The sequence below is a fragment of the Podarcis gaigeae genome (assembly GCF_964106915.1).
Source record: "Podarcis gaigeae genome assembly, chromosome: 1".
Taxonomy (NCBI): domain Eukaryota; kingdom Metazoa; phylum Chordata; class Lepidosauria; order Squamata; family Lacertidae; genus Podarcis; species Podarcis gaigeae.
The window spans coordinates 38,610,216-38,633,704 of NC_139678.1; the positions used below are offsets into that span (position 1 = coordinate 38,610,216).

A 23,489-nucleotide genomic window follows, 5' to 3' on the forward strand; every position below is an offset into this window, starting at 1 on the left:
ATAAGTAAGTATTACTATATAATGAGACTTTACTGTGTACTCCATGCTCATCTTGAACAAATTGAAATATTGCTTGAAATATTCTTTCTGCCAATATAACTTCTATAATGGAGCATGTTGAAGTAAAAATTATTATTATTATTATTACCTCAGTTAAAGCACAATATAAAAATGCAATGCTACACGACAGTTCAAAATAACTTGAAATGACAGAAATGAGTTCCATATTTATTGGGACACAGTCCTGACATTCCTTTCCATTTAACAAGATTCTGCAGCTGGAGGATGAGCAGAATGGGGCAGGGGGGAAACCAGACCATGCTTTCAATTTTTCAGTGTGGTAATGAGAAATCCATTTAGAGTCAAGCACTTCAGAACCCATTTTTAGATACATTCCCTTGGGCTGCTCTTTGGCAAACTGTCCTCTCACAGAATTGCCTGTGCTGCCTCTGTCACTGGCATAGATTGAATGCATTTAAACTTTCCAACCTCTCCACATGCAGTGCTGGTTGAAAATGACTTGTCTTTTCTGCTCACTGCATTTGTGAAATTTGCTCAGTGAAATCTCTTCCAAGATACCATAAATCTGAAGTCATGTTTTCGGGAGCATTACTTTCGTAGCGCACAATGTGAAACTTCTACTCCTTAAGGCCACCCAGGACCTCTCGGGCTTCACCTGAGCTTATTTCCCAAGAACTTCTTTAAGGCCTGGTCTGTCACTTGATATCTATTAGTAAAGAAGGGAGAAAGGACTGAATGCAGAAACTACCTTGATGGTGATGGTGTATTTATTTATACTCCATCTTTTTCCCTGATGGGACTTGAGGTTGCTTAAAATAAAAATAAGGACTGCTAAAAACATAGAAAAATAATAATTTAAAAGCAAGTACTGTATTTTTCGCTCTATAAGATGCAGCGGACCATAAGACACGCCTAGTTTTTGGAGGAGGAAAAGAAGAAAAAAAATATTCTGAATCTCAGGAGCCAGAACAACAAGAGGGATTGCTGCGCAGCGAAAGCAGCAATCCCTCTTGCTGTTCTGGTTTCTGGTATAGCTGTGCAGCCTGCATTCACTCCATAAGACGCACACACATTTCCCCTTTACTTTTTAGGAAGGAAAAAGTGAGTGTTATAGAGCAAAAATTGCGGTAAATATTTTTTTAAAACCCTATTAATTTGATAACCTAGTGCTGTGGGTAAATGTGTTGTGCCAATATCACAAAATTCTCTGATATTGTAATGATGTGGCAAAGTGATTCATTTAGAACAGTGACCTCTGAAGGTCAAACTGCACATTACACTGACTGTATATTATCATTCATAGATTGCGTAGTGGGACAGAGACAGTTTCCTGACTTCCCAGCAGGTGAGTCGCTGTTGCTCTCTGGAAGAAGAGGAGTGGGGAAGCAGTGAGGTCTGTGCAGTGCAAATGCATCCGCAGAGCCAATCTGGTGCTCCAAGGTGCAGGGCAAACACACCATCAGGAGCACCAGATTGGCACTGCTGATGCTTTTGCACTGCGCAGACCTCACTGCTTCCCCACTCCTCCTCTTCCTGGTAAGCAGCAGCAACTCACCTGGAGGAGGTATGCCATGGTGCCAGACCATCCACCACTGAATAGTGTTTTCCTTAGAATAATTGCATCCATGGGCAGGGATTATCAAGATCACAGCTTGTGAGCAGTGGAGGTTTACTCCTTCCTCCCCAAGAATATACCTACACACACAGCTGTGAGGCTTAGAAATTCTCACCATTGAGAAGCAATGAGGAAGACATTATTCAGTTCTCATTTTAATTCAAAATTATTTCACACTCTTCAGATCAATACATTGATACCTTGGGTTACAAACTTAATTCGTTCCGGAGGTCCTGAAACTGTTCTTAACCTGAGGTGCACTTTCACCAATGAGGCCTCCTGCTGCCGCCGTGCCACCAATTTCCATTCTCATCCTGAGGTAAAGTTCTCAACCCAAGGTACTACTTCTGGGTTAGCGAAGTTTGTAACCCGAAGCATTTGTAACCTGAAGCGTTTGTAACCTGAGCTACCACTGTATGTGAACCAGAACACAGCTCCCTTTCATGATTTGCGCTTTTTGAATTTTGTAATGTACTATGCTGATTTTTAAAATGCATACAAGAAAGGGATATCACCAAAATGTGTATATTAGTGTGTGGGGTGGTGCCCGATATTAGAAGAAATGGCTTGCAAAAATGTGTATAAACAGAAATGCACACAAAAAATGCGTGTGAATTTTTCATGCAAGGTTTTCTTTAAAAAGTGTTTGCCAACTGTGGTGGAAAGGGGGAAGCTGAACTTAAGACTGGAAAATGAGAAAAAACAGAATTGACAGAGTTGTCTATAACTATTGTTATAGGACTACGATCCTACATCCACACAATGAGACTTTATTCTAAGTAGAAATGTATATTTGTGCAGCAAATGGAACAAACTAGGAGTAGAAGCAGGGATATGATCATTGCTTTGCATTCAGCAGCCAAGTGGTTCTCCTCTTCATCTTCCCACTGAAAGATTCCTCACTGCCCTCTCTTTCTTTATGAAGACATTTTGTGCCCATGTCCCTGTCTGATGTTGCCTGTCTGATGTATTCTGTAGAGTGCCTGAGGGGAAATAGACTGTTTCCCTCTTTAAGACTGCTTCTTTCACAAAGGCACACCCACATTACTATTATTGGTAAATAGTCACTTGAAGGTTGTACTATTCACAGCTTACTTTGCCCTGAGCTGGGGAGCTGATTTGCTAGTGACAGCATTTCTATTATTGGTTTTTTGGGCAGGGAAATTCTGCTTGTTCACCACTTTTTCCGATATTGCTTCCTATTCACACGCAAGCATCATTCAAAAATTTTGACAGGCTATAACAACCAAATGCAAGGCTGACCTCTTTCTTGTTCTGAAAGAAAGCCTCGGTGGCCGACTTCCTGTGGCACTGTACAAACTTTTATCATATATTTCTCTTTAGCACAATGTGTGGGATTGTTGACTCTGAACTTCTGATACCTCACAAATGCATTCAGATTGGTCAACAGCAGCAGGCCATTTGAGATTTATTTGGGGCCTCAGAAAAGCTGCAACTCACAAGGTTCTACACCTTAGCCAGCTTTCCTCACCTCCGCTAGACTTACTGTGAAGCAGTCACTTTGAGAGATTCCAGAAAGGGTACCATTTCCTTTCTCCATCTCCCATCACTGAGCGCTAGTTACAAATCGTGATGTGTCATTTGCACTGTTTGCTTCAGATGGGAAGATGTCTAGGGCTGGCACTGGACCTTCAGCTCTCGTTCAGCTTCTTCTTTTCTGGGCTGTACAGAGAAGTAAGGGAAATTTCTCAGTTTCAGCCTCCGCCAGCCTATTAAGTCAGCCAAGGACAATGCCACAATCCCATTCCCTTATCTGCTCTTTCCTATTCTATTAAAACAGTTTAGCAGCAGAGGAAAGAGTGGGAGGACATCTGGATTGGGTTCCCCGGGGAGAGATATCCTCCATGAAATCTCTTCACAAATTATCCCTCACCTTTCCTACCCTCCAAAGAATTAAGAATGTTTCTAAGCCTGGTTCAGATGTGTTGATTTGGGAACCACAAAGCAATATTGCAGTTGTGTCGTGGGTGTGTGGTTACATTTGCTCTGACTGTCTGAGGTATTAAACCAACCATTACTCCATGATTCAATCACTCCCTATTGTTTTATTTAGCATGAAATAAAGAATGGCTGCACCAGCCAATTATACCTTTGTGTCAACTGAGAGCAGGACATCCACACTACAGTGCTTTAGTCTGCTCTGTCAAAATTTAACAATATAATATATTTGACATTTTCTGCCCCAAATTATCAATGCTGTGCTATTTCAAATCCTTTTTAATCCATGTTTTCATATGATTGAAGAGCTTTGTCTAGATTGTCACTATCCAAAAGATCTTAAAAGTCCCAGCTCCTCCTGAGAACTGGTATAGTATGGAGGCTAAGTCTACTGTCCTGTGAGGGCAGCATAAAAGAAGTGGATTCAACATGTAACAGTTCAGCACCTGGCTAGTAATAGGTAGGCACAAATCCAGCAATTTCCACCCCTTTCCCATAGCTTTTCCCACACAGGCATGTTACACTTACTTTGTGGCCCAGTAGCAGATGCCATGATGGGGCAGCAGCACACACCTTACCTCCCAACAGCTGAGTCACTGCTGTTTACTAGGAAAGAGAGGGGAGAGAGTGAAATAGCAGGGAGGTCAGTGCTAGGCAAATGCACTGGAAGATCTGTCAGATTTGTTCCAATGGTGCATATGAAGCCGTGTGACCCCACCACCAGCTCACCTTCCTCACTCAGCTATTGGGAGGTCAAGTGAGCAGCACCACCCCACTATATTGTCCACTAGTGTTGTTGTTCCTTCTTCAAGTTTTGTTAATTAAATTACAAGCAGAGAGGACACAATTCCTGATCAAACATGAATTTTCAAGAGCAATTTGAGGAAGAAAAATAGCTGGCACCGTGTAGCTGTTCCGGGTGGGCATTCCAGACATTTGGAATAGTTACGAAGGACAAGGCTTGTCAATATTCTAATTCTTTGCGAAAGCAACTTTTTCTTTTTCTTTTTAACTGCTTTCAAGTCATCGGTCAGAAATTCTTTCTTCACACTTTGAAACAGAAAGCTTTCTTTGTGCTTTAGCAGTAAAGATTCCACACTTCCCTGCAGGCATATAAAAGAACACTTATAGCTGAGTGCTCTGAAGAACTCCAAAATAACAATAACAATAGGTTTTAGATTTAACAGGGAGGTCCCAATGGGACTCTGGCCAATCGGAACTCACAGCCTAGTGACTGTGGCATTGTTCATGGAGAAAAGTGGAGGAAGCTGCCTAATGGATAGTTGAGTAAGGTGTCTATTTGCATTAGACATTGTAGAGTCTAGGGGTGAATTAGGACCTCACATTTATGTCGGGAGAAACAGTTGACTCTCATTTTCCTCAACGCCACAGTCCATCTGAATCAGGCATTCCTAGGTTTGGAGAGAAAAAAAATTTGGTTGGCATTTAAAAGTGAATCCATCAAATTTTCATTTTCCAAAATAATATCAGGATTGAAACACATCCGTCATTTGAACTTGACACTTATCCAGATTTTGTGATGCAGTTCTCCAGCCAAGCAATCTTTACAAAAATTGTACCTAATAAAGTATGCATAGAAATACACACATTCTGTTTGTTTGGAGAAATTCTTTCTATAATGCTGATGAATTTCCCAGAATATATATATATATATCTGAAGATCTGCAAATTGCAGAAATGTGAATGGAGTTTAACACTGGAGAAACGGAGAGAGCAGAAATTGACAGGTTCCTCCCTTCCTAGGTGTTCCTATAGCTGCACTTGTCCAACATTTAAAGCAATGGTAGATCAGTCCACGGGTCTCTGTTTTCTCCAGTAGTTTGGCCCTCAGACAAACAGTTAAGAAGATCACAGGGAGGCCAAACATATCATTTCTCGCCACTCCTAAATGCAGTAGTGGGTCCCTGCCAGACATTAACAGTGAGAAATCACTAATATATGAGACTTTCCCCGTGCTGGTCTATTAATGTCATGAATCTGCAGGTCATGTGGAAGGCCTTGTACACTTACACCGGACCAACCATTGCGGCAGAGCACAGGCACAGCCATCATGGCTAGTAGCCACTGATAGCCTTAATATGCAAAAAGTCAGTAAAAATGCACACACAGACTGGAAAAAGTCACCTGGAGAAAAAACACAACCGCTACATTTTGTATCAGGTCGTTATTAAAAGACCTTAACAGTATAGAGATCAAGTTGTTCAAAGGACAGCATGAATCTGCCTGCGCCTTAGGAGAGATATTGAAGATTCTGCCCATTAGACCACTTCTAAGATTGTTTAGATCAATAACACTATGATCAGGGCCATAGAATCATAGAATTGTAGAGCTGGAACAGACCCCAAGGGTCATCCAGTGTAACCCGCTGCAATGCAGGATCTCAGCTAAAGCATCCACAACAGATGGCCATTTAACCAATCACAACTAAAGCATCCATGACAGGTGGTATTTGTAGTGTTGGTTCCCACTCTACAGTCTTCCCTCTCAAAAGATATATGATCAGCCCTTTCAGTCATGATATTTTAAAAAAGGTTTAAAAATGTATCTCTTTGGAGCTACTGCCTGCATCCTGTTTGAAAATATTGCTACCTATTTCTGTATGTTTTATAGTTTCTAAAAGTTTTTTTATGCAATGTAATTTAAATTTTCATGTTTTTATCATTGTTCATAACCTTGAAAGAAGTTTGTCCAGAAAGGCAGTGTATAAATATTTAAAACAAACAAATCAATCAATTAAACATAGCCTGGGAGACAGTTGGATTTGCAGAATTACATAATGGGGGCCTAGAAATGAAACTACCACTGGCCATGCTTGCCGTGTTGCAATGTCTCAGCTCCTTTTCTTCCGGTTCCCAGAGTCCTTGCCAGTTGGAAGAGCTTGTGATCTTTATCCAAGATCATGCAGAACTTTTTTGACAGCCCCTGTTCTAGATTATGCATCAGGGTCATAGGCAGGGCACATTGCTCTGTTGATCCTGCAGACGATACTTGAAGTGTACAATCCTGCAGCAACTTGTCAGTTAGCATAATGTTAAACTGTCCCGGAGCACACAACAGCCCTGTTTCCCAATGGCCAGAAAAGGAGATTAATCCATTCTAAGAACAGGAGTTGCCATTGGTGAGCTTAGTGGGCAAAATCATAACCTAGGAACCAGATGGGGGTGGGATAAGTTACTTCCTCAATGTTTAATTAAACAGTAGCTGAATGGAACTGCTGAAAACGGAAAATGTCGAGGGTCATTATCTGAGCCCTCTTCTTGAACATATTGACACTAACATGAACCAATCAAACTTCAGGCCAAATCAATCAACATTTGGGACATTTAATAGGTGATGACAAGGAAAATCTTGGCAGAGAAAAGGGAAGAAAATAAAAAGTATTTCTCAGCCCGAGACTTTCATTTTGGCAGATATGGAGTTTTTTTGTTATTGAACAGTGTTAGTTGAGTTAGATGTCTGCAAGTAACCATCAGTGGTGGTGTTATGAACCAGTTCCCCCCCCCCCTTATTTGTTGACTTTTAAAAAATCATTCAAGTGACTGTAACATTTCTTAGAAAATGAATTTAAATTCCAACAAGTAAACATGTGTATCTTAAAAAACAAAAACAAAAAACGCTACAATTGCCTGAATGACTTTTTAAAAATAAATAGCCAGAGTCCGATCTGGATTGTGACTGCATCCATTCCACATCCTTTTGTCATACTTCTTCAGTATTGTTGACCTGTCTTAGCATCTCTGCCACGAAACCCATTCATCTCTTCCTCTTTTGTAACCTAGTCCCTTCCAAAAGTTCCCACAAATCCATATTTCACAATGGAAATAAATCAAACCAATTACTCTGTTTTGCACAATATATTGTGATTGCAGAATTTTGGTTCTCTGGTTATAGATTGTATTGTTCTTGGCACAGAAATCAAGATCCGCATTCATCTCATCTCATCCCTTGATAAATAAAACATGTACCATTGCTGTGTGTGGAAATTCCATGGGCAATGTGACCTTGATATCCATATCGTGTCTCCCCCACACACCCTTAATAAAAAGAACATTTGAATAATTCAGTTAAACTTAGCAGTAGATGCTGCTGTGAAAAGGCTCTGGCACTGGCAAGCATCCTAAAGTCGGATTAGACTACTGGCTAGCTCAGACAATGCTTGTGGGCATTGAGTATGCATTGCAGATTCAGTTTAATAAGGTCTGATTAGATTACTTTCTCTGGTCAGTTTCATGCACAACTGGCCCACAGGATAAATAATCTCTTCACTCTGCTCATTGTCTTGCCTGAGTTGCACATCTAAACACTGAACATATTTAAATGTTATGAAACAACTTGCTCTCGACTTGAATTATGAGAGTGTATGGCTTCCTTTTCCTGCTGAGTCCAATTTGTGAAGAATTATTTCTCCATTGCTTGGTTTATATGCATTAGCCTGCTTATGAAACAGTCCCTAACAATTTATCCATTTAAAACTTACCAATGGTGAAGGCAGATGAAGATTTAGAACAGTGAACACTGGGTTCCAAGTTGAGGGGGATACCACAGGGTGCCGCAACTATGACATACCGTGGTACCTCGGGTTACATACACTTCAGGTTACAGACTCCGCTAACCCAGAAATAGTACCTCGGGTTAAGAACTTTGCTTCAGGATGAGAACAGAAATCGTGCAGCGGTGACGCAGCAGCAGGAGGAGGCCCCATTAGCTAAAGTGGTGCTGTTAAGAACAGTTTTGTGTTAAGAACGGACCTCCAGAACAAATTAAGTTCTTAACCCAAGGTACCACTGTAGTGAATTGAGCAAAATGGAAAATGAGAGGCAGGGGTATATTGAATTTGAAAGTTTGAAAGACTAAAATCTGCCCCTGGTGAAAGCTGTCTGTATCTAAGCCTTGTTTTACTTACTTATGAAGGACATTAATGTTTCGTCATCGGTGATAACACCACATGCTGTGCATCCCCAACCCTATTTGTTTCTTATGGTGTGTCAAGGAAATAGTAAACTTCCCAGAACACTTAAACCCAGTATTTCTCAAACTGTGAGCTGGAACCCACGGGTGGATGTTGAGTCACTTTCAGAAACAAAGCAAGACTAAATCCTTCATCCCAACCTTGACCAATTGGGACACATTGAAACCTTAGATGCTTTATTTAATTTCTAGTCTCAAATTTCCACAGGCTGTGTCTCCCTCAAAATGCGGAATGAAATAAGCACTCTCAAGACGTCACACATATCAGCTGATGATCCTTTCTCATGTATGGACAGAGGGAATCTCTCTGAGCAATTATTTCAGGTGTCTTCCTTAGTGGTCTCTGATGGTTGGAAGCCATCCATGTCAGCCTAGCAAATGTTACTGGGTAACAAAAGGCAGATTTCCAGCTGGGAATGCCAAGTTCTCATTAAAACAATTGCCATTACCACAACCTATTCAAAAACTTGACTGGAATTTTTCTAACAATGCCTAATACTGAAATTGTGATGAAATTATTTTAGCCTTACTCACCTTAGCCTGTCAGAAAAATATAAATGAAGGAAGGAAATGCTCAAACGTAGGAAAATGCCTGAAGGAAATGAAAGACCTTCCCTACACAGAGGAAGCGGCTACGTGGCAAAGATACCTAAGAAGCGGTAACAATCAATTTTATATAAAGAGACTCTCTGTCCTTATTCACTGTGGGAAAATGATGGTGGAAAGAAAGCCAATCAATTAGAGTTACATGCCTGAGGCCTTTTTGATCATATCCTGGCATGCTAGTTGTACAGGCATGGTCCACAACTAAAAGCAAGTTGCACAAGTCACATTTACACCAGACATATAAAGTAAATGGCTTCATCCCAATAATCTTGGCAGCTGTGATTTGTTAAGGATGCTGGGAATAGAAGCTGTGCAAGGGGGAAACTACAGTTCCCATGATTATTTGGGGGAAGCCATGTGCTCTTGAGAGTCCCATGGACTGCAAGAAGATCAAACCTATCCATTCTTAAGGAAATCAGCCCTGAGTGCTCACTGGAAGGACAGATCGTGAAGCTGAGGCTCCAGTACTTTGGCCACCTCATGAGAGGAGAAAACTCCCTGGAAAAGACCCTGATGCTGGGAAAGATGGAGGGCACAAGGAGAAGGGGGCGGCAGAGGACAAGATGGTTGGATAGTGTTCTCAGAGCTACCAGCATGAGTTTGACCAAACTGCAGGAGGCAGTGGAAGACAGAAGTGCCTGGCATGCTCTGGTCCATGGGGTCACGAAGAGTCGGACATGACTAAACAGCTAAACAACAACATGTGCTTTTTAAACACGCTTTAAATGCATGTTGTTTTGTTACTGCTTATTTCCATGCTGCTGTGGGGCTGAAAAATGACACCCAAGGTGGCTCACAAAGAATAAACATGCAAATTCAAATTATAAAAATTCAAAAGAAATTATGATGGTATTTATTTATATCTCACTTTTTCCCCAGGCTGAAGGCAGCTTACCCAAATTGAAACAACACAAATAGCATACCAAAGCTAAAAACATAAAAGGGAATTGCTAGAAAGTACAGTGGTACCTTGGGTTACAAACGCTTCAGGTTACAGACTCCGCTAACCCAGAAATAGTACCTCGGGTTAAGAACTTTGCTTCAGGATGAGAACAGAAATCGCGTGGCGACGGCACGATGGCTGTGGGAGGCCCCATTAGCTAAAGTGGTACCTCAGGTTAAGAACAGTTTCAGGTTAAGAACTGACCTCCAGTATGAATTAAGTTCTTAACCTGAGGTACCACTGTAATGAAACTCTAATAGAATTAAAATAATGTAAAAAATATATTAAAATACAGATAATAAAAGCAGCACGACACTATTAAAGCCCTAGGAGCAACCACCAAGGAGGCCCTGAGAATATTAGCATTTCAAAAATAAACAAAAAACAGAGAACTAGGGAAATGTGCACACAACTAAGGTAGGGCTTGTGGAATGTGCCTATGCAAAGGGGAAGTGGCACTTGCACAGCTTCTTTGTGTAAATGCAGGTTTCTCGTCATGACCGTACCAGTATTGAAAGATCCTAGTCCAACACACTAATCACTACATGACACTGGTCATCTTTTTGTCCCAGTCTAGGCCAGCAGGTCCAGCCTGATGGGTGGCCTCCTGACAAAGGTTCAGGGTGACCTGCCATGATACAACATCTAGCAGTTAGCCTTGGGAAATGTTGACAATTTCCTTCAGAGGGGAAAGTGCATGATCTGGGCATCATTGACTGGCACAAATAGATTACATTTACCAGAATAGCTGAACAAAATTGAGGGAGTTGGTGAAGGGCTTAAACTGAGAAAATATAAGCTGATACCCTACAAATACACAGTTGGCTTGTATCTCTTTCTAGGCCCAGCACCAGGATACCCCATTCTTAGGCTGCAACCGCAGTAGGCTCGTCACCTTTTTAATTTCCTTATGCTGCTCTGGGACATTGTGAGAAATAAAAATGATAGCCCCGCCCCTCCCGGAGGGTCTAGGCGCCACCATTTACATTTCCCTCTGCACCTTCAGAACGTTGCTACTTTGAGGGAATTGTGGGATACTTTGTGCTTGATGTTGCTTCTGCCACCAAGAGGTAAACCCACCTGAGGAGCTCCCTTTCATAGGAAGAAGCCCAGAAGAGAACAGCATGCCAAAGGCTCTTCAATCCTGGAGCCATCACTATCTTCTGTTTATACCAAGCAATACTGCCAAAAAAGAACCTCCTTAACTTTTTAAAAAAATTAATGTGAACTAATGTAAATTTTTCAAGCCATGACTGTATTTACTTTGCCCTCAAATTTTACCAGAGAGCAATAGCTTTTCTGGTATGTATAATTCAAAATAAGGGTCTTTATATTTAGCTTGAATGTAATCTTTAATTTATAGCGAAGTTTAACCTTTAGTCTGCTGACATCAGCCAGCAAAACGGTCCTCCATGCAATGCTACAAAACCTGGCAGGAAGGTTTTCCGCCATCTGCATCTTAGGTAGACAAACTCAGTTTGGACATAGATAAGGGTAGCTTTGTGCGTTAATTCTCTCTGAGGTTACTTTTTTGGAGGGTAGGGTCATGGTTGCATCCCACAATGCAGAGAATAAGTGTATAGAAAAAGATATGCAACATAATTATTTTATTTTATTTTATTTAAAATGCATCTCTTTACAATGCCAACTCGCAATACTCGAAATGGTATTCAAATCAGCTGCAAGACCCAAAATGCAGGTCATATACATTTCTGTGACCTAAATAAGACCAGTCATCATATGACAATGTTCACAGATTCACTCAGTTGCAGCATCGAAAAAGAAAAAAATGTGTGCAATGCATGTTGATCCAAGTATTCCTCAGCGATAGTACTAATAAAACAATATTTATATGCAGATAGACACCTTCTCAGAGCAAAATACGTACATGTTATCTCTGGCCTAAGTTTATAGCTCTGTAAAATCAGTCATCCTGTCTAAATGTCTCCTTCAAACACCTGATTAGATTTTAAAGAATTTGTCTCGGAGGTTTACACTATCCTTCCCAGTGTCAGAACAACAATGTAGAATTGTATGTTCACACAATTACGATCAGTACAATTAGAAAGGAGCAGGAGGGGGACGTACTCTGGCCCTTCTTTTTTTCAATGCAGTGAGCAAGAGTGTGACATCGTAGGAGAATTCTGGGTTAATTCTCTTAAGGTCATCCAAAGGAAGTGAAATTCAAACAGGGCAGATTTTAGTGACACATAATCGGGGAGAAATCAGGATAAATTGAGATTGTCTCACGTCTAATCTGATTTACACTATGAGGTTAATTTAATTTTAAAAGGTCAGAGTTTAATTTGATAAAAGCGCTTGTGGCTTTTAAAAATATATGCCAAAGGTTAGGTGAAAGGGAGTACACTCTCATATTAAGGTCTATTCTGGGATTTTCCTGGGGTTGCCATCTTTATTCCCAAGAAAGACTCCGGCCATTCTCACAGCTGTGTGGCAGGCAGAAGACAACAGGACCTCTTCATTTTCCTTGCTACTGCATCCTTGTGCTGGACAAGGTAGGTGCTGAATTCTGCCCTTCCCCCTTCATGTTGCTATTAAAGGTACAGGTGCTATATCATCTTATGAAAACTCAGTGGACAAAGGGCATGGAGAAGCCAAGAGAAGGACATGGCTCTCTGCCTTGGATGTTGATCAATGGAATGGGCTTATGGACAGGCCTTTCTTAAATAGCTGAGCACAGCAGGCTGACATGAGATAAACCCGATCCAGATCTGACCCCAAATAAATTTTGGGGTGGAGCTAATATTTTCAAACCAAAATTAAATGGGGGGGATGGAGATACTGCATCTCTCCCTTCCAGCTGCATGGAAGTTTAATCCTCCTGGGTGCTGCATCTCAAGTGCCTTCTCTGTGGGGTGATGTGGGGCTGTTGCCACCCAACGTAGCTGGATATCTCTGCCCAAACCAGCCAAATATGGTTCAATCTTTGGGCTTCAGGAAAATTGAGGGCACAACCCAACTTTCTTACAGAAGAATTGCCTTTCCTTATTGCGTCGCTCAGATTTTGAGGGGGGACAGCTGGAGGATGCAGTGTGAGGATGTTATTCTCCTCTTCCATGCAGTTGCAGGATGAGTGTCCCTCTTTGTTGTTGACCCGAAAGATGTTTCATACTGTAAATCAATTCTCTGGAGAAGGTCCTAGCTGAGCTACACTGCAGGCTGTAGTCATCCGAGGGTCAGTATACGTGTGGTGTTAAATGTATCTAACATGCTCTATTCTCTAGGGCTCTATTCCCAGACTGGAAGGTGCTCTAAATGGGGCTGCCTTTAAAGATGGCTCAGAAACTTAAACTGGTATAAAATGCAGCTGCCCAGGAAACGACTAGGACGTTGGAGCTTATTACACCTATATTGCACACATCGCACCAGTACCCAATACAAAGTGCTTAGCAGTGACCTCTAAAGGCCAAAGTTGGGATCAGGTGACATGAAGAATCACCTGGACCCATATCAGCTGCCCATGTCTTATGATCCATGCAAGGCAGCATGCTTCAGTGCTCACCTTCAAAGGCAATTAGGTTGGCAGGCAAAACAGGGCCTTCTTAGCAGTGGCATCACAGTTATTGAACTCAATCCTGCCTGGTGCTAGGCAAGCCCCATCTTCTGGTGTAGGAATTAGGTCTTTAGTGTGGTGGCATTGGCTCTTTTGAATGCACTGCTGTTCCGTACCAGACAGACCCCTTCTGCAATGCCTTTGTGGCACCTATTGAAGAACATCTTTTTTCATCATGCCATTAAATATAAAAAAGTCAAGGTACCACTGCCATCCATTAATGAGTCAATAAACACCAACTAAAGTTATTCAGGAACCCCTTTAAAACACACGACTCTCTCACTCTTATTTCTTTTCCTTTTCTTTCCTCTGATGGAACAGGTTCTCTGCTTGCAGCAGTTTTACCCCTATAAAAATTAATCAGAACACTTCTGCTGCCTCTCCATGCTGTACTTAGAAAAGAGACAGAGGGCTTTTCCAGTAGTCAAAGGCCTTAGATCAGATAGATGTAAAGTTGCCTTTAAACTTGCTACAGGCACCTCAGTCAAACCGCCAGCATCTGTTCTCAATGAATCATTTTGTCAAGGTATTGTTTCACTGGAGTGTGAAGGGAATAAAGTTATTCCAGTTCATAAAGGTTGTACAGCTGCAAATGTGTGTTGTTTTTTTAATTGGGTTTTTTTCTGTTCTCCTTGTTACACTGCATAGCATAAATACAGAGGGCCATTTAATTTATGATCACAGGGAAAGAAGCTTTTTGGCACCAAGAATGTGGCAAGCTCAGGGTCCCATCGTAGCCCCCAAATCACAGGGAAAGGGGAGCAAGGAAGAGGTAGTCCCTTGGCGCAGCTCAGTTTGCCACAGGGTAAGAGTCTGTAGGCTCCTCACACAGCTAGAGCTGCTCAGTGTAAAAGAGCAATCCTAAAGCTGTGCAATGTGTCATCATTTGGTTGACTCCTAGAATATGTAAATTTCACTCTGCATCCTCCAAATGTCGATATTTCAGGATGAATAATCATGTTAACACACATAAAGACACACCAAAATCAGAAGCCAAGTTAGTCCATAAGGAAAACCCCCAAATTTACAGTCAGGCAACACTGTTCTTAGGAAAAAGCAGAAGGCCATAAAACCATGAGCATGTTTTCCAGGTGTTCATGAAACTGGATGTTAAGCAAACTGGGGGTTGGAGAGGAGATGGGCAGGGTGGGGGAGAGAGGGAAATAAGCTACGGAATCTGCATTTAATTTTCCATTTATTTTTAAAAACTATTTCTCAAAGACCCCTTCATCCAAAAGATTCCAGGGCAGTGCACAAAAGTATGGATGGAAACCAAATCATGCCGTTGTTGTTGTTGTTGTTGTTGTTGTTTAGTCATGTCCTACTCTTCATGACTCCATGGACTAGAACACGCCAGGCACTCCTGTCTTCCACTGCCTCCTGCAGTTTGGTCAAACTCATGCTGATAGCTTCAAGTACACTGTCCAACCATCTCGTCCTCTGCCGTCCCCTTCTCCTTGTGCCCTCCATCTTTCCCAATATCAGGGTCTTTTCCAGGGAGTCTTCTCTTCTCATGAGGTGGCCAAAGTATTGGAGCCTCAGCTTCACAATCTGTCCTTCCAATGAGCACTCGGGGCTGATTTCCTTAAGAATGGAGTCTCCTCCAACACCATAATTCAAAAGCATCAATTCTTCGGCGATCAGCCTTCTTTATGGTCCAGCTCTCACTTCCATACATCACTACTGGGAAAACCATAGCTTTAACCATACGGACCTTTCTGGCAAGGTGATGTCTCTGCTTCATGCACATATACTTCTAAATGCAAAAAAAACACACAAAAAACTTATAATGTGCTCCAGGCCCAGAGTAACTTGTGAGCCAGCGGTTCCAGGAAGGCAAATGATAACTGCACATAAAGACCTGGACAATGCTATCAATGGCTCTGCTGCTTCAGCCAGAGGTAGTAATGTTCCTAAATACCAGTTGCTGGAAACCACAGGAGGGGAGAGCGCTCTTGTGCTTGGGTCCTACTAGTGGCATCTGGTTGGCCACACTGAGAACAGGATGCTGGGCTAAATGGGTCATTGGTGTTATGAAGCAGCTGCCTCAGGCAGCAGATGCTGGGGAGCTGCAAATCAGCAGCAGGATGCTGGAGAGTCAGGTGTGCCCTACATCCCTTGAAATCAGCTTCTTTCTCTCAGGTATAGCATAGGACTTTCGTGAGTCTTGAAGTAAGAATTAAGTGTTGCTCTGGCCAGCTTCTACATATGGGAAATGACATGGTCTGGTCCTTCATTCAGACAGCAAAAAGTTTTGAGCTGGCCATTGCTACTCACTTGTGATCTCACAAATGCTCAGTGGCATAGCGTGGGGGGTGCAGGGGGGCCCGGCCGCACCGGGCGCAACATCTGGGGGGGCACACTTGCACTCACAGCTCTCTGCCCCTACCTGGCTCACTCACTCTCTCTCACTGCAGTGCTGGCTGTGCGAATCCGATCCGAGCCGCCGGGTCACTGCCCACTGTGGAGGGGGTGGGTGCCAGGCATGCGGTGTGGAGAGAGAGCGAGGGACTATCTGGGGGAGGGACAGTGCAGCGGCCGCCCAGCGCAGCGCTGAGCGCGGGAGAGAACCACACCAGACCAGACCAGGCAGCAGCAAGAAGAAGCTGGCAGCGGTGGCAGGTTAGGGGTTAGGGGGCACAAATTATTTGCCTTGCCCCGGGTTAGGGGGCGCAAATTACTTGCCTTGCCCCAGGTGCTGACAACCCACGCTACGCCACTGCAAATGCTGAAACTCGTCAGCAATTGTTTCATTGTTCCAACCTTCCAGCCACGCACTGAAAGCTTTTCACACTGCGGCGAAGGAATATGATTTTGAGTGAGCCATTCTAGATTATGATAAAAGTAATGGAAGTGGTTAATACTTAATCTTTCCATGCAGACTACTAAAGGAGGCTCATAAATTATTCCATTATTATGTGATTTGAAATGCAAATCCTAGGGCTAAAATTAATTTTTAATTTTTTTAATAAAAAAATGTGCTTACATTTCTATCATTCCATTAAGGGAAGGCACTGAAACTGTAAATTCTAATTCTCTCTCTCTCTCGATTGAACACGCGCGCACACACACTTGCTTTCTTCAAATGCCCAAACATATTTAGAGAATCTTTAAGGACTGGCACATAGCAGGTACATAAATGTGTAAAACCCGCCATACCTAGGATTTTTAATTTTTTTTAAAAAAAATTTGAATTTACAACCAATACAAGATGCATCTCTCTTATCAAACCACCCTAACTGATGTTTTTATGTCCCCCCCATTGCTAAGCATATGCTTGAGATGAACAGAGCTGTTAGATGGCTAATACTAGTGCTACTCCTAGATTTATATACTGTAATAGCAACAATAATAATAATTTACTTCTTATACCCTGTCTATCTGATTGGGCTACCCCAGCCACTCTGGGTGGCTTCCAGCATATACAAAAACATAATAAAACATTAAACATTTAAAACCTCCCTATACAGGGCTGCCTTCAGATGTCTTCTAAAGGTTGTATATCTCCTTGACATCTGATGGGAGGGTGCCACTACCGAGTAGGCCCTCTGCCTGGTTCCCTGTAACCTCACTTCTCGCAGTGAGGGAACCTCCAGAAGGCTCTTGGAGCTAGATCTCAGACCATCAAAAACTGTATTACAATTTAAAACAGAGTGTAATGACAGCATTTGCTTCAAAAACAAGATCAGATCTAAGTGCCTTCCTTGTCTTTTCTTCTCTTTCATTTTTCAACATAGCCTGTCCATAAATTTCATAAGGCTGAAAGCTGCACGTCTCATATGATTTGTTGTATGCCAGCTCTTTAAAACATTAATGGCATTTTGAATAAAACCTTAACTATGCATTTTTAAAAGAACACAGCAGCTTTTCAGTGTCCCTTTGCTTACTAGCAGCATGAAAACTTATTTCGGCCATTATCACCTTCAGTTTATTTATTTGAATTAACATCCGAAGAGCTAATTCCCTGAAAGTAAATGAACAATAGATAAGAGATTATTTTTCCTTGCCATAAACACCCTGCAGGGAAAGTGACCCTACTTTGACACATCATTTATTTTTAAACTCCACATATAAATTTGTGAGCTCTGCTGATCTGCAGTTTCTGCAGCATTGGTACATCGCTGGAGATCAAGGCCTTTGGGGACCACCCCCAGCCAGGAAACCCAGTTGCCAGAGCTTAATGAGTAGTGTTTGGAGGAAGTGGCCAATGTAAATTAAATGGAGGAAATTTACCATTTCTAATGGAACTTGTTAGTATTCATGTCAAACCTACTTTCTGAGATGCGCTGATTTTAAAACACACAGGGCAAAGTTCAGTGCCACACTATGATGAATATTTAGACAGAATGATCCCCCATCTCTGCCCCCTGTGCTCTATTTGGGGAAAGCTGTTTTCTGACCCTTCCCTGAGCCAATTGGGTGGGGAAGCCGGATTGCATAAGTGGAAGTCCTTGATCAGGGCTTCTGCCGACATGGGTCATTAGGTAAAACCTACCCAAATACACATAATGGGAAGGGCTACCTAACATATTTATATTATGCTTTGATGCTGATTAAAAAAAATATGATGATGATGATTGGTGATAATAATCCATTTTATTGTGCTGGCTTATTCAGTTAGTTGAATTGCCCATACAAAACAGTCCCAGGCTACATTTTCAGCATTTTCTGCAAAAAATAACTTCAAGCAGCAGGGCTGGGAAAGATCACTGAGAGCTAGTGTGGCGTTGTAGCTAGAGTGTCCTCTTCTGGCTCTATGGAGCAAGGCAGGTGAAGTGTGGCAGCACCATGGAGAGCTCCAGGAGAGCAGCTCACACCAACTCACTCAAGCTAAGTCTGTGTCCCCTAGTTTGTCTTTCCTAAGCTCCGCTTCCTTTTTGAGAAGCAGAATTTCTAAAGGGCCAATGCTCTGCCTTGAATACAGTTGCACCTCAGGTTACAGACGCTTCAGGTTACAGACGCTTCAGGTTACAGACTCCGCTAACCCAGAAGTAGTAGCTCGGGTTAAGAACTTTGCTTCAGGATGAGAACAGAAATTGTGCTCCAACAGCGCAGCGGCAGCGGGAGGCCCCATTAGCTAAAGTGGTACCTCAGGTTAAGAACAGTTTCAGGTTAAGAATGGACCTTCAGAATGAATTAAGTTCTTAACCCAAGGTACCACTGTATAGGCATTTTCTTGTACTCCATGCACTGTTGAGTTAGCAAGGTGGTTTGGGAGACACACAGTTCATCAGGCACAGGGGAAGGCACCCAAGAGGGTCCTGACTCTGTCTCTACAGGTTCTGATGCCACGGGAAGTGGTTCAGGATCAGATAGAGTAGTCTCCTGATAACTAATATCAGGCTCAGAGTCAGGAATTGAATTTTGCACAGCCACTGACATGAGAGCCTCTTACTGCTTCTGCTTACTGGGGTCATAGAGTGTTAAAGGCCAGGGAGGCCCAGGTTCAAATTTACACTCAGCCAAAAGGTTTGTGAGGTGAACTTGAGCCTGTCACAGTCTCTCAGCCTCACCTACCTCACAAATGTGTTGCCAGCTCTCTCCCCCTCCCCCACCCCCGCCTTACATGCCTCACAGGGTTGATGATAACATGTGTAACAGAAATAATTGTTTTATACTATCATGGGTTTCTGGTGAGAAAGTGGAAGATAATGCAATAATAAAATAAAGGTGGGTTATCTATTTCTGTCACTCTTGCCACAACATGCTCAGGGTACCATCTATGGTCATTTCCCACCCCTTCATTTTACCCTCACAACTACCCTGTAGATTAGAGGTAGATTAGGCTGAGAGAACAACAGCCCTACAGTCACCCAGTGAACTTCATGAATGAGTAGGAGTTTGAACACCAGAGTCCCTGGCCCTAAGCCAATGTTTTATCCACTACACCACACAGACTTACTGAAAAGGGTGTACTCGCTTTAAGATGGCTATAGGCTCAGGACACTGTTTACTAAATACTGCCTTTTTGAGAGCCAACCTTCATCCCAGTATTGTTGCATGGCCCTCTGGACCACACACAGCACCACAATAAAGCCTATCATTTATTTATTTTTCAAACTATATTCACCTTATATTGGTGACTCTGGACCAAGCCTATTTGTCTACTAAAAAGGACAATTCAGATACTTTTTTTTACTTGTACAAGCACTTCCAGTAACCCAGGAAACCCCTTGCCTACTGACATGAGCAGTGTAATATCAGAAGAACTAGCTTCAGTGTAAAGTTTTCCTTTGCAAAGAGAACCCTCCAGATCCTGGAGCATGCTCTTATCTCAGAGTGCACCTGATACATTCCTCGCTTCTGAGAAAGGTCAGGACTCCTACTCATCATAAGGTTTCTCTTGTTGGATCTTTAAATGGCACTCAAGTGAATCCCAAGCATCCCAGTGTTTTTTGCCCAGTCCTCTTCTCCTTTGTATAACTTAAATCCTTTCTGCTTTCCCCAGTTTTTTCCTCTGTTATTAAGCCTTACCTGAGCAAGTTTCCCTTCTACCTTCCCTTTTAAGTGATTCCTTTTATCCATCTTTACATTGTCAGTCCTGCATCACTCCCAGACAACAATTATGCCTGTTGCTCCTGATGGATCTCTTTTTACACAGGCATGGTATGTGCCAAAACCTCTCCCCCTTTTAGCTATAGTTTATTAGGGGTTTCACATCATTACAATAAAACAGTACACTCTCTTATTCCCTCTGCTCCCTACAGTGGCGTAGGGTGGGTTGTCAGCACCCGGGGCAAGGCAAGTAATTTGCGCCCCCTAACCCATGGATTTGCACCCCCAACCCTAACCCCATATGTTGTGCCCGGTGCAGCAGGCCCCCCTGCACCCCCCACACTACGCCACTGGCTCCCTACCTCCCAGCCCAGCCCAGCCAAGCCAACCCCCTACCTCCATCTGCCCTCATGCCTACAACCTTTACAGCTACAGCATTTTCACTTCTGATGTTCAGTTCTTTGGTGTGCCATGCAGGGCTCAAGCTCACATGCTCAGATAAGAGGTAGGATCAATGAGTGTCAAATCTGCATTGGAATCCCAGGTTAACAACTTAACAATTGTTGTGCTTCTAGATGATGCCATGGCCTTTGGCTAGTGCAATAAAGTTTATGATTACGAACAATTGTAGAAGTTTCCATCCCTGCGTTGTGCCTCCCACTTTTTCTGGTTGTGGGTATTACTCAAAGAATGGTAGAGTTGGAAGGGACCCCCAGGGTCACCTAGTCCGATGCCCTGCAATGCAAGAATCACAGCTAAAGAATCCCAGACAGATGGCCATCCAACCTCTGCTTTAAAATCTCCAAGGAAGGAGAGTCCACCACCTCCCAAAGGAGTCCATTCCACTGTCAAACAGCTCTTACTGTCAGAAAGTTATACTTAATGTTTAGTCAGAATGTCCTTTCTTGTAATTTGAATTCAATGGCCCTACAGTCTGGATCGGCACAAAACTAGCTTGAACAGCCTTGGTGAAGAGTTCTAGAAATGTACTCCAAATATCTTGGAAACTTGACTTTAGTTTATTGAGCTCAATTTTCTCATGGGTTCCTAGTTGCAGGATGTTTTGTATACAGTTTTATGCTCTTGGTGTGGCTTTCCAAAGTTGGAGGATTATTCATTTTGCTGCTTGCATGGCTCGATGGAGCCAGCTTTCCTGACTTTTGGATAACCCCCTACCTGGCAGTTTTGTAGCCAATTATTATGTTGCCATCTCCTGTTAACATGGATTTGTACAGGGCCATCTCATTGTACCCCTTCCAGTCCACCCATGTTTACAGATAGGTCAATTGTGAGAGTAATGTCACTACCAAGAGCAGCTCACACATGACCTCTATTCTGTGAACAGTAAGTATGCCAGTTGTGATTTTGTGTGTGTGTCTGTCCATGAAAGAGAAGTGGCCACTAAGTGTGAGTGCATTATTCCAAAGTGACATTGCTTATGCAATCAGGCCACTCACATGAGGTGTGGAAGCTAGTCAACCATAGTAGTATCTGCATGCTGCTGAGTATGCACATACAGTGGTACCTCGGGTTACATACGCTTCAGGTTAAAGACTCCGCTAACCCAGAAATAGTGCTTCAGTTAAGAACTTTGCTTCAGGATAAGAACAGAAATCGTGCTCCGGTGGCGCGGCGGCAGCGGGAGACCCCATTAGCTAAAGTGGTGCTTCAGGTTAAGAACAGTTTCAGGTTAAGAACGGACCTCCAGAACGAATTAAGTACTTAACCCGAGGTACCACTGTATATGAGTTGGCATAATGTGAAATTCAGGAAATCACAGCCCTGCCAGATGGTCATCCAGCTTCTGCTGCAAACCCTCTAACCAAAGAGAGTCCAAGATCTTCAATCTTATTTCCTATGTTTCAAACCTGTAAATTCAGGGCCCACTCTCTGGAGCAGCTGAAAACAAATTTGCTCCATTATCTGTGTAATGGCCCTTCAGATATTTGGAGATGGCTAATATATCACCTTTTAATTGTCTCTGGACTGAACATGCCCAGTTCCTGAAATCTTCCATCACAGGACTGGTCTCTAGGCCACTCACAATCTGTGTTACCCTCCTCTGGGCACATTCCAGTTTGTACTTTCATTGGACACAGCACTCCAGCTGAGATCTGACCAAAGCAAACAAGAGTGGAATCAATACTTCTTGTAATCTGAACATCATATTTCTGTTGATGTCATCTAGAATCTCATGAGCCTTTTTTGTTTTTTTTTTTGCACACACAGAACTGCGGACTCATATTTAGCTTGCAATCTACTAAAAAAAACCAACCACCACCCAGATCCTTTTCACATGTACTGCTGACAAGCCAGATGTCACCCATTATGTGCTTCTTATTTTGCCTACCTAACAGCAGAACTTTACATTTAGCTCCCTTGAAATTCATTTTGTTAGTTGTGGCCCAGTTCTCCATCCTGCCTATTGCAGAATTCAGCAGTCAGGTTGCTCACCAGGGCAAGACGGTTTGTGCGTATGACATTGATCCTGGCCTGACAGCACAGGCTGTCAATTAGTTTTCAGGCCCAATTCAAAGTGCTGGTTTTGACCTATAAAGCCTTAAATAGCTCAGGACCACAAAACCTCAAGGACTGCCTTCCTTTTATATGAATCTATCCAGACCCTGCAAGCATTATCTGAGACCTTTCTTTGTGTGCATTCTCCATGAGAGATCCAAAGGGTGGCCACACAAGAAAGGGCCTTTTCTGCGGTGGCTCCTCCTTTGTGGATGCTCCTCCTAGGGAGGCTCTCCTGGTGCCTAATATATCTTTAGGCACCAAGCGAAAATGTTCCTCTTCAATCAAGCCTTTGGCTGATTAACATCCTATGTACTTTTAAATGTGTTTGTGTTGGGGGGTATTGTTTTGTTCTTGTTTTTATTATGTATTTTGTGCTTTTATCTTGTATTTTCATTCTGTGAAACACACTGAGATCTTTGGATAAAGAGCAGTAAACTAATTCAACGAATAAATAAATGAGAAAGAAGAGGTTGTACTGGAGGAGGAGCCCACAGTGTCAAATTATGCCTTGTTTACAAATGCAGAGGTCCAGGTGTTATATGTTCTCCTGGACTGTATTACTTCACTCTGCAGGTGGAGTATCACAGAAGAGCACTGAACCATGTGAAGCTCCACCTGAACATTCAGCTAGCAAATCAGAAAGATGCAATTAAAGTTTTGTGTGTGCAAGGACATTGACTGCCCCTTGGGAAATTCCTCCCCACTTACAGCTCTAAGTGGTACAGTCCAAGAAGGTGTTGCACCAATGAAACACATCATATGGGTCC

The 23,489-nt window shown here is 42.6% G+C and overlaps 1 long non-coding RNA gene across 1 annotated transcript; it reads right to left on the bottom strand.

Moving 5' to 3' along the window:
- Positions 1 to 216: 216 nt before the first annotated feature.
- Positions 217 to 3,195, bottom strand: LOC310846775. The gene is made up of 2 exons (XR_014565546.1): positions 3,129 to 3,195; positions 217 to 727 (listed from the first exon to the last, which is right to left on the bottom strand). It is a non-coding gene; the product is annotated as an uncharacterized lncRNA (long non-coding RNA).
- Between the last annotated feature and the right edge of the window lie 20,294 nt (positions 3,196 to 23,489).